The 13,739-nt window shown below is 33.6% G+C and overlaps 1 pseudogene; it reads right to left on the bottom strand.

Annotated features, from left to right (window-relative positions):
• Positions 1 to 1,771: 1,771 nt before the first annotated feature.
• LOC109680156 (etoposide-induced protein 2.4 homolog) lies at positions 1,772 to 2,763 on the bottom strand (annotated as a pseudogene).
• Positions 2,764 to 13,739: the final 10,976 nt, after the last annotated feature.

The following is a 13,739-nucleotide window of genomic DNA, read 5'->3' as shown; positions in this document are numbered from 1 at the left end:
ATATAGAAATAACAGCCAAAAGAATTTTGAAGAGGAAAAAATTGTAGCACTTAAACTACCAAATATAAAGTTTTATTACAGACCCATTAGAATAAAAGTGCTATAGCAATTGTGGAAGGATAAAAATAATAGACCAAAGGAACAGAATAGAACCCAGAAACAACTCAAATATGTGGACATTTAATTTGCCATGGTGGTGACTCTAGATAAGTAAAGTACAATTAAATCCATATAGAAAAAATATTAATATCAGCTTCTTTCTCATTTAATGTATCTTTTAGGTCTTAGTTTTTGAAAGACTATAAAGTTTTCATGTCTTTGATGTAGGTAAAGATTTCGCAAACATTATATAAAGAGCAATAACAATAAATAAAATTGATAAGAAAACCACCTTAAAAATAGAAACTTCTCTTTATCAAAAGACACAATTTAAGAAATAAAAAGGTAATCCACAGAAGTAGAAAATACATATGTAATACCAAACATAATTGAAAAAGGACTTATATCATGAACATTAGAAATGACATACAAATCAATAACAAAAAGACAGTCACCCTAATAGACAATGGGCAAGAGACAAGAATTAGCATTTAAGAAAAGAGATTAAGCAAATAATCAAAAAGTGTATAAAAAGGTACTCAACATCATTAAAATAAGGGAAGCACAAATTAAAGTCACAGTGATATATGTACACATCTATCAAAAAGGGTAAAAATCAGAGAGAATGACAACTCTAATTTTGGAAACTATGTGTACAGTAAATAGAACATTTGGAGGGCAGGGGAAACCAGCTCACATTTAACCATGACAAATTTATAATTGTAAAAGTTTTTGAAATCTGTCCTTCTACCCCATATTTAGTCTCTTAAAATAACAGGAAAACTCACCAATCACAGGCTTAATGGGTTTAATAAGTTCCACTTGCAGCATCCAATATTCCTTTGAAATACAAGTCAGACCTGGCAGTGACCAACAGTAAATTTACATCTTCCAGAGTATAAAAGTTCAGGTTCTTTGAATATTCTGTGTTGCAGTGGCACTTGACCAGAATTGATACCTCCCCTAATTGGGGAAATTTAAATAAACCAGTGATAGTGTTTCCCTTCAAGGGGAAGAAAGAAAATTATTCTTCAAAACCTAGCCAATTAGGCTGAGACATCTGTCTTTTTGACCCATCTCTTGAGGCTCTTTTTTTTGTTGTTAATGTTTGTTTGTTTCTTTTTTGCAGTAGATCAAGAGAGGCTGAAGCTAACCTGAGTCACAAAAACATAATAGTGATGGTTCTAAAGGGAATGTTGAGAGCAATTGAAATGTTCCTTTACCTGCCACATCCAATGTATATACTTCACAGCAAAATAACACAAATAACAATCCACAAAATACAACAGCTAGAATTACAAAATCCATTCATCCATGGGTGCTGGAAGGCAGGAAAGAGAAGTGGAAGGATAAATGGCACAGGAGAAAAACAAAGTATTCAAATCAATCCAGGCACAGGAGCTTGTAAATGCTAGAAAATAACTGAAAACAAAAAACAAAAAACAAAAACCCTGCAGTCCTTTCAGATTCACAGTGGTAGTAAAAATCCACATATTAGTGTCAAGAAAATTCTACATCACATGCATCCGAGACAAAATTCCCAGTTCCTCAAAGAGAAGGGATTATGCAGAGGTCACTGGTAGATGGTTTCTGCCTTCCCTGGCTTTTTCCCAACAGAGAAAAAAGCTACCACAGCCTCCATCCAATCTCACACCTCTGGACAGCAGGTGACTCAGTGACCCACAGTAGCCTTCAGTATGGGAGGAGATGGATGTGGTGAAGGGAACTTCTCTGCAGAGGTTGAGCTGCTTAGGACAGAGTACAGATGGACTGTCTTGTGGGAGTCTTTTACTTAAGAAGACCACCAAGGAAAAGAGGCACAACCAGAAAAGATATGCTTCGTTGCACTGACAATGAATAAAGGAAAGAGGATAGAGAAGAGTCAGCCCCTGGTAATATAGGAAGACTGCATTGCTGTGAGGAAAGTCAAGGGCAAACCATATCCAAAGTAGGATTCCTTTCTTTGGTTGACAATCACTGGTGCATTTCAATTCCTTTATTGAACCAATGATATTCAAACCAGTACAGTGAGTAGAGTGAACCTACAGCAGATTAACCTCTTGACCAACCAGATGCCAGATGGATGGGGAAGAGATTCATAGACATCTGTGCATGAAGAAAAGAGCATGTAGCAAAAGGCTGAAGAGCATGTCAGCAATTCTGCTGACATTGGGGGAAGATCAGACTTCCTCCTTGATACATCAAATGCCAGGTCAGCTACATTTTAAAGCCAAATGACATTGACAACTTTTCTAAGCACAAACAGGGGAAGTAGTCAAAGAGCACTGAAAATTAACTTGAGAAAGAATTCCAGCCACAACCAAACATCTGCATGTAGTGATGAATCACCGATAATTCTTGCTGTTACTGAGAGAAGCACAGCAATAAACACTCAGTAAGACAAGAGGAGATGGACCCAGAATACTTTGCCATTCTAATCACAGTAGTGGAAAAGTCACTAGCAATTCATGGCTCATTGTCATGTTTCCACTCTGTACTCTGGGTACTCCTCTGTGCCAAGATACTACTTGCTCTTCTTCCTAGCTGTTCCTCTCTCTTTTTCTGAATTTAAGCATCTAGCTTTGAGATGGTGCAAAAACCACAGATGGAGTGTTTGATTTCCCTGCCAAGATCCTGGGGAAAGGTTTTAATACTGTCAGTCATCTCTTCACCACCCATTCTATTAACTACACAGATAAAAAGAGTAGTTCCCCAAAATCTCTCATCATGAAGGAACTCCTCTTTTCGAAAGAGAAGGCACAAAAGTTAAAATGAACAAGTTTGGAGGTGGAAATGAAGCTTCCAGAAGAATAAAGAAAGAAGAGTAGGAGCCCTGGCCTATAATAACAGCAATCTAGAGTCTGAAGCAGGAGGATCTTGCAAATAGAACTTCCATAGGCAATTGATTGAAATATGCAAAGGTATAATCACTAAGGAATTTTTTAGATTTCTAATAAAGCTGAAATATAATTAAGTATTTATACTAGTAAATATGTATCCATGGAAGTGCAGTTATCAAAATTATTGCTGTAAAGTTATTCACAGGTATTTCATTACCATCTTCTATTGTCTTAGGGATCTGCAGCAATGGCCCCTCTGACAGCTTCTCTCTTCTCTGTCTCTCTTTCTCTCTCAATATTTCATAGCATCTGCTCTACTCTAAGCTTCTCTGTCTCTTGTCATATTTTCTCTTTGGTTTAGCTCTTTATTACACAGGTTCAGGTAGCTTATGCCTTGTTCAATATCCCTTTTTCTCTGGTTCCCAGAGTCCTCAGAATCATGAGAATTTCCGAGCCTTACCCTACATGGTAATAAGACTCTTGCCTAGAAATCTTAGAATTCCAAAAATGCACATTGGAAAATTTCTTTATCCTTTTCATGTTTAGACTAAAGTTTTAAATTTTCCTAATAAAATTCATATGTGGAAAGAGTAACAACTGAAAACATTAGTGACCAACATGTCATGATTTATATTTTCACATACACTTGGGAGGTAGAATCTGTGGGATGTAGGGAGAAATGTCATAAAAATTTTAATGGCAAGAGTGTGATTTTCTTTATGGCAAAGGTGCAGAGTTCAGGATTTAGTTGTAAAGAAAAGAACATACCCGATGTTAGATAAGTAGAGAGGAGGATTCAATAGGGAAAAGGTGAAACTCTTATTTTCCAGTTTTGCTCTGTTCTGGACTGTCTATTCCTTCCCAACAGATATTTAAAAAGAAACTTTCAAGGACACAATGTTGTTAGTATTCATGTTTAACTTTGTTTGTAACCTGATTACTCCAAATGGGAGATTGAGTATTTATTTAAGTGACAGGTTTATCAATGTAACTATTAAGTCATCAAAATAAATTGTAAGAGCATAGGCTATCACAGAAAAGACTGCATTTGAAAAGTGTTTTTTTTTAATTTTTTTTCTGCTAAAGTAATGGATTGATAATACAATTCCTTTAAAAGTGTTTTGATTTTTTTCTCTGCTATTTTGTTTCTGATTTTCTCATGACAACTTAGAAATATTCCTGAACCAAGAAGTTTCTTTATAGCATAGCACAATAATTTCTCTTCATTAATACTAAGCTTGCAACACTCACTCACAGCACTTTCAAAATGTTTCTCATTTATGACTCATTCAATGAGATCAAGTATGAGTCTGAAAACTTCTGGAATGAAGTCATAACAGAAATTCAATTCAATAATGATACCTTACCCCAGAAATGGAATCAAGCACACAGAGGCTGTCATAAGCTGAGAATAAGGTGTACATTGGTGAGAAGAGAAGAGAGTTAAAATAGTCACTCAAAGTAATGATAATGGTGTGGTAACTAATATCCTGGGGGGAAAAACCTTAAGTGCCTTTATATTAACAATGTATGTGATTAACAGTTTTGAATGGGAGTGTTCTCTTATAAAAAGCTACAATAATTTTGGAAGAAGACCTCCTGGCAAACTTTGGCAAAGTCCCAAAAGTGATTTCTATTATATTGTATGGTAAAAGACTCAGAGTAAATATTAATAATCTCAAATTTATAATATAATTTTATTATACTATAGCATAATTTCATTTTTATTCAAAAACCAAAAGTGTATGTAAATGCTCTAGTAAAATAAGCTCTTCTAAAACTGTTAGTGCTATTAACATTTATATTGCATCAGCTAGCATAACAAACAATTGGTTTCATTTTTGTGGTAGCTCATTTATTTACTCAGTAAAAGGCATTTACGATATAGCTACCATAGGCAAGGGCTTGTTTGAGGAGGTGAACATAAAGATTCATGCAATACACTTTATCCTTCAAGGGCTCATAGTGCATTATGTTGGTTTGCAATGTTTAGTCATAAGGGTTCCTAACCGATGTTCCAACAAATAGTAGATTAGAACTTCTGAGCCCCCTTGTAGTTCAGCCTGGACATATGCCTTGTCACTAATGAAATGTGAGCTGAGTGTCTTGTGATACTTGTATGTGATAGCTCTTCCTTTACTTTTCTCATGGCAACAGAGTGATAGATCTCTGACTAGAGCAGTCTATCTCTGACTGAAGCAATGTCAGGCAGAGCCCTTAACATTTGCTGTTTCAGTTTTGAATTGTATCGTGGCTGTTATTGTTATAATATTGAAGTATGCTATTTTCTTTTTGTAATCCCAGTTATTTGCTGCTCATGCATTCTCTTCAGACTTCTTTGGTGGCTTAACTCATGAGATAATTTGTATTCTGGTTTCCCAGTTATCAAACAGCACATTTAGAGCTATGTATATACCTACATGAGGTGACAAGGAAGAAATAAAGGTATTTCTGCTGGGGAGGGACTGGGGCTATGAGTGGTGGTTGCCCACTTAGGAACAGTATGCAGTCATAGAAGAAAGAGTGTGGAACAAGGCAAGAAACAAACAGATGTCAAAGTGGCCAAAGAAAAGAGGACAGAAGGCATTTTAAGTATATTGCAACACAGGAGAGACTCAGGACCCTGAGAACTAAATGGATGAGGAGTGAGAGGAGGTATTTGATACAAAGTTTACCTATTACATGGTATTCACTTGCCAAACCAGCATTAGTCATTTAGGAATGGACTAATCAGCGCAGACTCAAAAGAGAATGAGTAGAAAAATCTATTATTATGTCTGTTATGTTTGTAGGAAGAGAGAACTTGAATTCATGGCTATTTCTCAAAGTAATTTGGAATATGACAATATGAACTTGTAAAGAAAATCAATTTTTATTATTTTTTTATTTTGAGCCTCATTTATTATTTATTTATAAGAAATTTAATGTGATATATAATATATATTCTCATCTTGCAATGTAGTTTCAAATTTGAATTCAATCATAAAATTAATAAAAGAAAAAACTCTAGTTCTTCTAGGAAAGACAAAAGTCAAGGAAATAACATGTCAAGCACCTGAATCAATGTCTGATCAGACTTACTAGTGTTAATAGAGTCTAAGCCAGCTCTAACACTGGTGAAGGAGATTGATTCCTGATTCATTTGTCGCTAAAGCAGGGTGTGATGTACAAACTTCACTGACCTTTCCAGAGCCAGAAAAAGAAACAAATATCCATTTGATGGGCACAAGGGAAGTCCTCTTAGTAAGAGTGAAAAGGAGTGCCATCTGTCTGCTACTGCTATCTAATCTGCTTTCTTGTGGTGTCAGCTGGATCTTGTCATCTCATCGTAGAGAGCATTCTTTTCATTTTCTTATTTTTGTGCTCCCTGACTATTCTCATTAGTACAGATGCTAGGTCTTACCATGGAATGCTATATTTATTACAGTGATCAATGCATGCCTACCTCTCACATCTCATCTACCCTTTGAATTTATAGTTCTCATATGGTACACCACTGAATATTTTTTATACCCGTCTAGATCAGGCACTTTCTCCAAAGATATTTTCCTAATAAAACTTTTCAGACATCAGTATATATTTTGCTTTATATATAAACAAAATAGCATTTATATTTATTAAAATAGAAATTTCTCACTAATAACCCATAACATTTAAAGGGTATAAATATGATTGTCTAGACAAGAATGAATATTCCTCTTCAGGAATAAAAGATTTCTTAGAATAAAATGATTGGAAAGTCTCAGCTGGTATCTAAATGTTCTTATCTCTTCTCTTCACTTCACTTCTTTCTTTTCCCTTCTCTTGTCTTGTCTTGTCTTCTCTCTCTCTCCCTCAATTTCTCTTTCTTTTTCTTCTTTCTTAGAATCACTTTTTTCAAAATTTTTTTCATATATTTCTAGAATACAATTGAACTCATCTGCTGAAAATGAAAAATAAGAAAAAGTTTTAAAAGACCAGAAAAACAAGAACATGCTTATTCAGGAATTGTTTTGAGATACTTAGCTTGTGTTTCACACTGCCTTTAGAGAACAGCAGGAAAGTTCTAACAGTAGCACATCTCCTATGGATCCACTATGTGTTTTCTTTTCATATCAAAAGACCAGAGCTAGAGTGAGATGAGTGAGAAACCAAAAATGTAAAATTTAAAAAAAGAATGACTACAGTTATAACGGATTGTTGTTGACAGTCACTTAGGAACTCCGAGTGGTTGAACGGCTATCCACTCCCTTGGAAGCAATTCGTTTCTATGTACATCCGTGTCTCCTACAAGCATCAGTTGTACTCATGTTACCTTAGGCAAAATAAGCAGCGCTCCTCTGAAAACACTACCTTTCCTCTCTCTCCCCTCTCTGTGACTTTGCAAGTCTTGTTAGATACCTGTCACAATCTACAGAATCAGAAATTAAACAAAACCACACCAATAATATCACAAAGGTATGTTACAGTTGATCTATATCAGTCACTCTTAAAAGTATCACACATATGTCCACATTTAATATTCTCAGTAACTGTGAGTTAAGGACAGTTATAAATCACCCTCATTTTGAAAGGAGACTTACAAGGTAAGCAATTTATCAAGGTCATATAGACCATAAAGGGCAGACAGGATATATAAACCCAAGCAGGTCAGTTCTGTCATCTATACCCTTGTCCATCAAGCTACATTGCCTCTTAAAATACAGCTTTAGGACAATGTACTGAAGTTGTATTCCAAGTATTAAAGTTTATCTTAGTATTTTTTAACTGCATGTTTATTTTTTATATTGAATTTTGTGGATATTGTTAGTGTTTGCTGCACTTGCTTTATTTTTTTTTTTCCTTTCTCTCTACTTGACTGTTTATTCCACTCTTACTTGGATTTCACTTTTAAAAAATATTTTCCTAACTATGTTGAAATGAATCCCAGTTCAGAAGTTCAAACTTCATCCTGGAGTGTTTTTCTATGGTTCTTATTGCTTAAAACCTCAAAAAGGGTCACAAGCAAGTACTTCACAGAAAACACTCAGAAACAGTTGTTTAAAGATGAAGTTTACAAAGAATTGCACTATGAAAACTTTAACCCTATATGGACCAGTGAGACATAATTTCATGTGGTTTCTCAGAAAAGTTTGATTCCATTTAGTGTGAAAGCATAAAATAATGATTCAGAATCTTTCTGAATTTTCCTAAAGGCAAGGGAAACATATTTCTGGAACATTATAACAAATAAAATGTACTACTACATATTTATTGATTTATTTAACCTATATTTATTTACATAAGGAGGTAAAGGTTTGAATATTGGCTCATCACTTAATAGTTGTGTGATCTTGGGCAAGTGCCTGAATCATTTTTTTTTTATGAAATAGGAATACAAATAGTAATCTTTCTTAAAAGATGACTTGGGTTCGCTAAATAAAGAAATGCATTCAAAAGTATATAGCAGGAGGTTTGAAGCTCCATTAAGTTACTAAAATATATCTTCTTGTATCTTATGGCTTTCTCTTCTAATCACCCCAAACTGTATTATTGTATAGTAATTTCATGCCACAAAGTCCATCCATTATGTATTAGTTATTTATTTCTGTACAATAAATAATCCCCAAATTTATCAGACTAAAAGTAACAAGCACTTAATACTCACACATTTGCCAAAGATCAGAAATCTGGGAGAATTTTACTAGGCAGTTATGTTATGAAGTCTCTCATGTAGGAGGTGCCCCTTCATCATGTGCCTATCCATAAGCTGATTATGACATGACTACCTAAGAGTGAGTAAAAACAAGAGAGGGAGAAAATGAAAGAAAGTGAGAGAGAGAGAGAGAGAGAGAAATATGGAAGGATAGTATGATTTATTGTTATAACAATATTAAAAAGTAGCATGCATAGGTTTGGCATAATTTGTCAGTGTAACTGACAAATTTCTCCTGTATTTAAGACTGCTCTATTAAAACAAGAGTCAAGCTCAAGTATGCTGCAAGATAGATTTCAGCTTCCTAGTTTATTTTTTAAGGCAAACATAAAAACAGAAACAGGTATAACCTTTTGGGGATTTTTGAGTTTTAATGAGCCCATAATGTGGTAGTCATGCTAAAGCAAGATGATTAAGTATTGCTTACTCTTTTTCCACTTTCTGATTTTAATGCTTTGAGTAAGCATATAATAGACTATCAAATATTGTGTTATACTTATATCTAGAGGAAAACAACAGCAATAGGTTGTACTGAGCAATGTCTTATGCCACATGCTGTGTTTAGTTTAAAGAATTTGGACACCTAAAAAATTAGTTAGCATTTGTTGCCCTTAACGCAGAGAAACTAAAGCAGATACCTTAAAAGCAACTGAGGCCAATAGGAAAAGGGGACCAGGAACTAGAGAAAAGGTTAGATCAAAAAGAATTAACCTAGAAGGTAACACACACGCACAGGAAATTAATGTGAGTCAACTCCCTGTATAGCTATCCTTATCTCAACTAGCAAAAACCCTTGTTCCTTCCTATTACTGCTTATACTCTTTCTTCAACAAAATTAGAAATAAGGGCAAAATAGTTTCTGCTGGGTATTGAGGGGGTGGGGGGGAGAGGGAGGGGGTGGAGTGGGTGGTAAGGGAGGGGGTGGGGCAGGGGGGAGAAATGACCCAAGCCTTGTATGCACATATGAATAGTAAAATAAATAAATAAATAAATAAAAAAGAATTTGGTCTACAGTTTCTGGCAAAGAAATTGTTATAGGAAAATGTAACATAGATATTTAGAAATATAATATGGACTACATTGCTTAAGTCTATGCCTTTTTATTGAAACTTAAAAGAAATCAATAATTTTTATACTTAAAAAATGTATCTTCAATATCCAATAGTGCATTAAGCTAGTCTATTTACTTCACTGTAACATTTTAAAAAAGTCTAAAAAGTTCTTACTCTACTCAGAGCACAGACTTGACAGTTGTTTAAATTATATTTATTTCTCATTGTTTCCTACCTTTCATTGCTGAGCCAGACTAAAATGGATGTTTCAGATTATCCTTGCACTGGCATTTAACCTCAGTGAATTGCTAACAGCTGTCTCTATTCTTCTCCCACTAATGAAAGCATCTGTTGTGACCCAGACATTCTGTATATATTGTATCATTTAATTTTGTTCTCATAATTCCAATGTAAGCAAGTATTAGAACTCCCATATCTGAGATAACAAATTTGAATATCAAATAATTTTATCAAAATTAAAAATAATGTTCTTTTGGTGCAAGGAGTCTAATATGAGAAACACAAATAAAAAAGTGAAAGGAAGCAGCTGTTCTCTTAATTATATTTAATTTAAATTGACTTTAGGACTTTTGTGTTTAAATTGAAAATTTACTGGAAATGTAAAAAACAAAATGCACATATATTTAATTACCGGATATTTACACAATTCAAGTTGCCACGTGAAAAGTCGCATTTCATCAGAAAAGACTGGAAATAATAAAATGCAATCAAAAATTGATATCTTCCTTCAAAGCCCTTTCTCTCCAGTCTGATGAATTTCTTTGATGAACATCTTATTTCCCAAACTTCACCTGAGAATGTGGTTCTGGAGAATTCAGTTAGTCAGGTGGATAATGGACTGAGATTGCAGAACTGATTTGGCCAGCTCTTTATTCTTTCTCTTTATTCAGGGAGATAAGCAATATCTGAAGGCTCTTTCAATGACTTCCACTTTCTAACATTTAAACTCTGAAATACATCCTCACAACTTTGAGTTTGGGCTGGACTTGGTAACACTTTTTAATCTATACAACATGATGTGACATCACTTTTGTGATTAGGTTGCAAAAGAGTGTGACTTCATTTTGCTAGCAGACTCTAACTCTTGACTTTAAACTTCTAGTTTAGAAAAGTCCATAAAGGAAGGAATTTGGGGCAGTCTTCAGTCAAGAGTAAGGTACAAACTGAGGCTCATGTCCCAACAACCTGCAAGGAAATGAATCTTGCCAACACCTTTGAGTGTGGAAGTGAATTTTTTCCAGATGAGCTCTGGATCCACTTCAGAAAAGTCACCACTTTGATTGCAGCCTGGGAGACCCTGAAGTAGAAGACTCATGCAGCATGTTTCTACTATCCTTATTTTCAGAAACTGTGAGATGATGAATACACACACACACACACACACACACACACACACACACTGTTAAAGATCTGTGGTAAATTTTAAAACAGCAGTAAAAAACTAATATAGATGGTTTATATGTATATCCTCCACGTGACTGTGGATATGTTTTAGCAACAGGTATGATGGGGATATAGTAGATGATAGGTATGACAGAGAATAAGACTACTATTATTATTGATTTTGGCTTTTTATTATCAAATGCTATCCATAGACAATAGTAAAACTCTATATTCTTTCGAAGGTATCATTGTGCTGTGAATTCCTATATTGTAAATTGAGAATTCTAGTTCTTTCTCTGTTCCTTGTAGACTTTGAAACTAAGCAAAGTGGCATTTGATTACAAGAAAAGTTTTTGTTACTATAATCTGAAAGGTCATGCAGAAACTTTAAGAATAAAAATATTTTAATATAATTGAGTCACTTGGCTAAAGGTTGAGTGTGTGTTGCACAAATATTTTTTCTGAAATAATTAAGAGGGTACATGTTGAATAGAACTACAGACACTACAGTAAGAGATAAATTACTTTTAAATGTTGCAAATATGATACTAAATTCTACCTTTGGACAACCTATCCATTTTATAGCCCTGAATGTAAATAAGATGACTGTCAATATCAGGCTTTCATGCCAGAGGGCTTTATGTTGGTGAATCTGGTTAATCTCCCAAGCTTTCTGATTAAAAATGATGAGTAGATTTGATAGTACTTGGCTCTGCCATGTAGTTAGGATAAGCAAACTACAAAATTCTTATTTATGGCTTAGTGATATGAAAAATATTTTAAAGAGCAAATTTAAAACATTATATCAAACTGTATACCAGGGTTTCTTGAAGAAGGGAGTTTGATTAAATGTAGCTGCATTTACCAAAAGGGAAAATGCTATATATTTATTGGAATGTCAATAAATATATTTTAATTAGTTGTTGTGGTAGTTTTGAAATAATTATGCCAATAGAGCATATTATTATTTGCTCCCTATGAGAAAAATACTATAGTTAAAAATATTTTGTATAAAGTATATTTTGGAAGAATACTAAGTAGTCTAAAGTAAAAACATACCATAGAAAGGTATCTAAGTAAACTAAGATAAAAATTGCAAATGAAGAGAAATTCTTTTTACTCTAATGTTTATCTACATTTTAACTCAAAGAAAATCCAAATGGGGAGGAGAAAGTTCTATATTCTCAATGGTATATAACTAAATTACAGAAGGAATTTGTTACATAACTTCTAAGCTTCTTTTTATATATAAATTCTCAAGATCTTCCCTAACAATGGCAGGATGTTTACCATTAAACTATTTGAGTAAGTGTTCAAATTATAGTTGTTAAAAGCTGATTACTTAGAACTCTGATTTTAGGAATATTTTCCTTCACTCCTGAAAGAGGAAATTTATTGTTACCAAGTAGTAAACATTTCCTTAAAGATAAAAATTTAATGTATAAATTTAATGCAACTATTTTATGAGCAAATAGTATGGAAACATGTTAGGAGAATGAATGTTTATCTCAGGTTACAGATACTCCAGGCACTCACTTCTTTGATCTGTGATTTCTAAAACATTTCACCAAACGAATGGAGTTCAGACATTGGTACTACATATGCAGTAGGTATTTTCCTGTCATTAAAACAGATGGTAGCACTCAATTATTTCACTGGGAGTACTGTAAAAACATAGTGTTTTCCAGTCTTGTCCTTCCATTTTGCCTAAGCTTATCACAGTGACAGATCAATAAACACTAATCAAAGAAACTCTTTCTTATTCTGCTTCAGGTTGATATATTTCCTTCTGATAGTTTTGTTTCCACATTCACTATTTAATTTTACAAAATTTGAAATTAAAGATAAAAACTGAAATTTAATGTAATTTATTTTTCACTAACAGTTTGTGTTATCACTACACTGGAAATTTATTGTTTCCTATGCTTCTGAACTTACTGAATGTATTTTAAACAATTTTTCCAGTTTTGAGATAAGAAACTTTCAAGGCAACAAATTTGGGGAGGTCTCTGTATTGCTTCTGGGGAGGGCATATTATCTTCTTTGAACATGATGTGTTGATTGTCGACATGTTGAATATTTCATGCTTCTGAATTTTATATAAAAAAGTATCGCAAAAGTATTTCTCCATTCATAAAGCATCATTTCTAAGAAAAGATGTGTTTGAGTATAACTATACTTTTGTCTCTTATTTTTATTATATAGGGATATTCCATTACATGGACACAATTAGATATGTGTACCTCCATTCATATGTTGATGAACATAAGCTTTTCATAATTTTGGGTATATTTTTCAATACAACTGTTATAAACATTAATATTCAAGTTTTCTATGAACAGAAGCTTGCATTTATCTTGGAAAAATATCTAAGTATAGAAAACCTGGATTTGGATGACTGATTCATGTTTCTAAGTAATTATGAAAGTTTGTTCTAACATGCTGAACAATTTCAGATTCTCACCACCAGCTTTCCAACACTAACATCACTCATCTATAATTTCAGCCATCCTAGTATCTGTGTAATCATTTCTCATTATTGTTTTGTTTTATATTTCCCTCATGACCAATAATGCTAAATATCTTTCTAGTTATTTTTAAATATTCTAACTTAAATGTTCATTTGAAATATTTAGCTCTTAAAAAATAGACAGTAAAATGTTTATATTG

This window comes from Castor canadensis, chromosome 7 (genome assembly GCF_047511655.1).
Source record: "Castor canadensis chromosome 7, mCasCan1.hap1v2, whole genome shotgun sequence".
Lineage (NCBI taxonomy): Eukaryota > Metazoa > Chordata > Mammalia > Rodentia > Castoridae > Castor > Castor canadensis.
The sequence above is the reverse complement of the archived record's forward strand: the minus strand, read 5'-3'. Positions and strand labels throughout refer to the sequence as shown.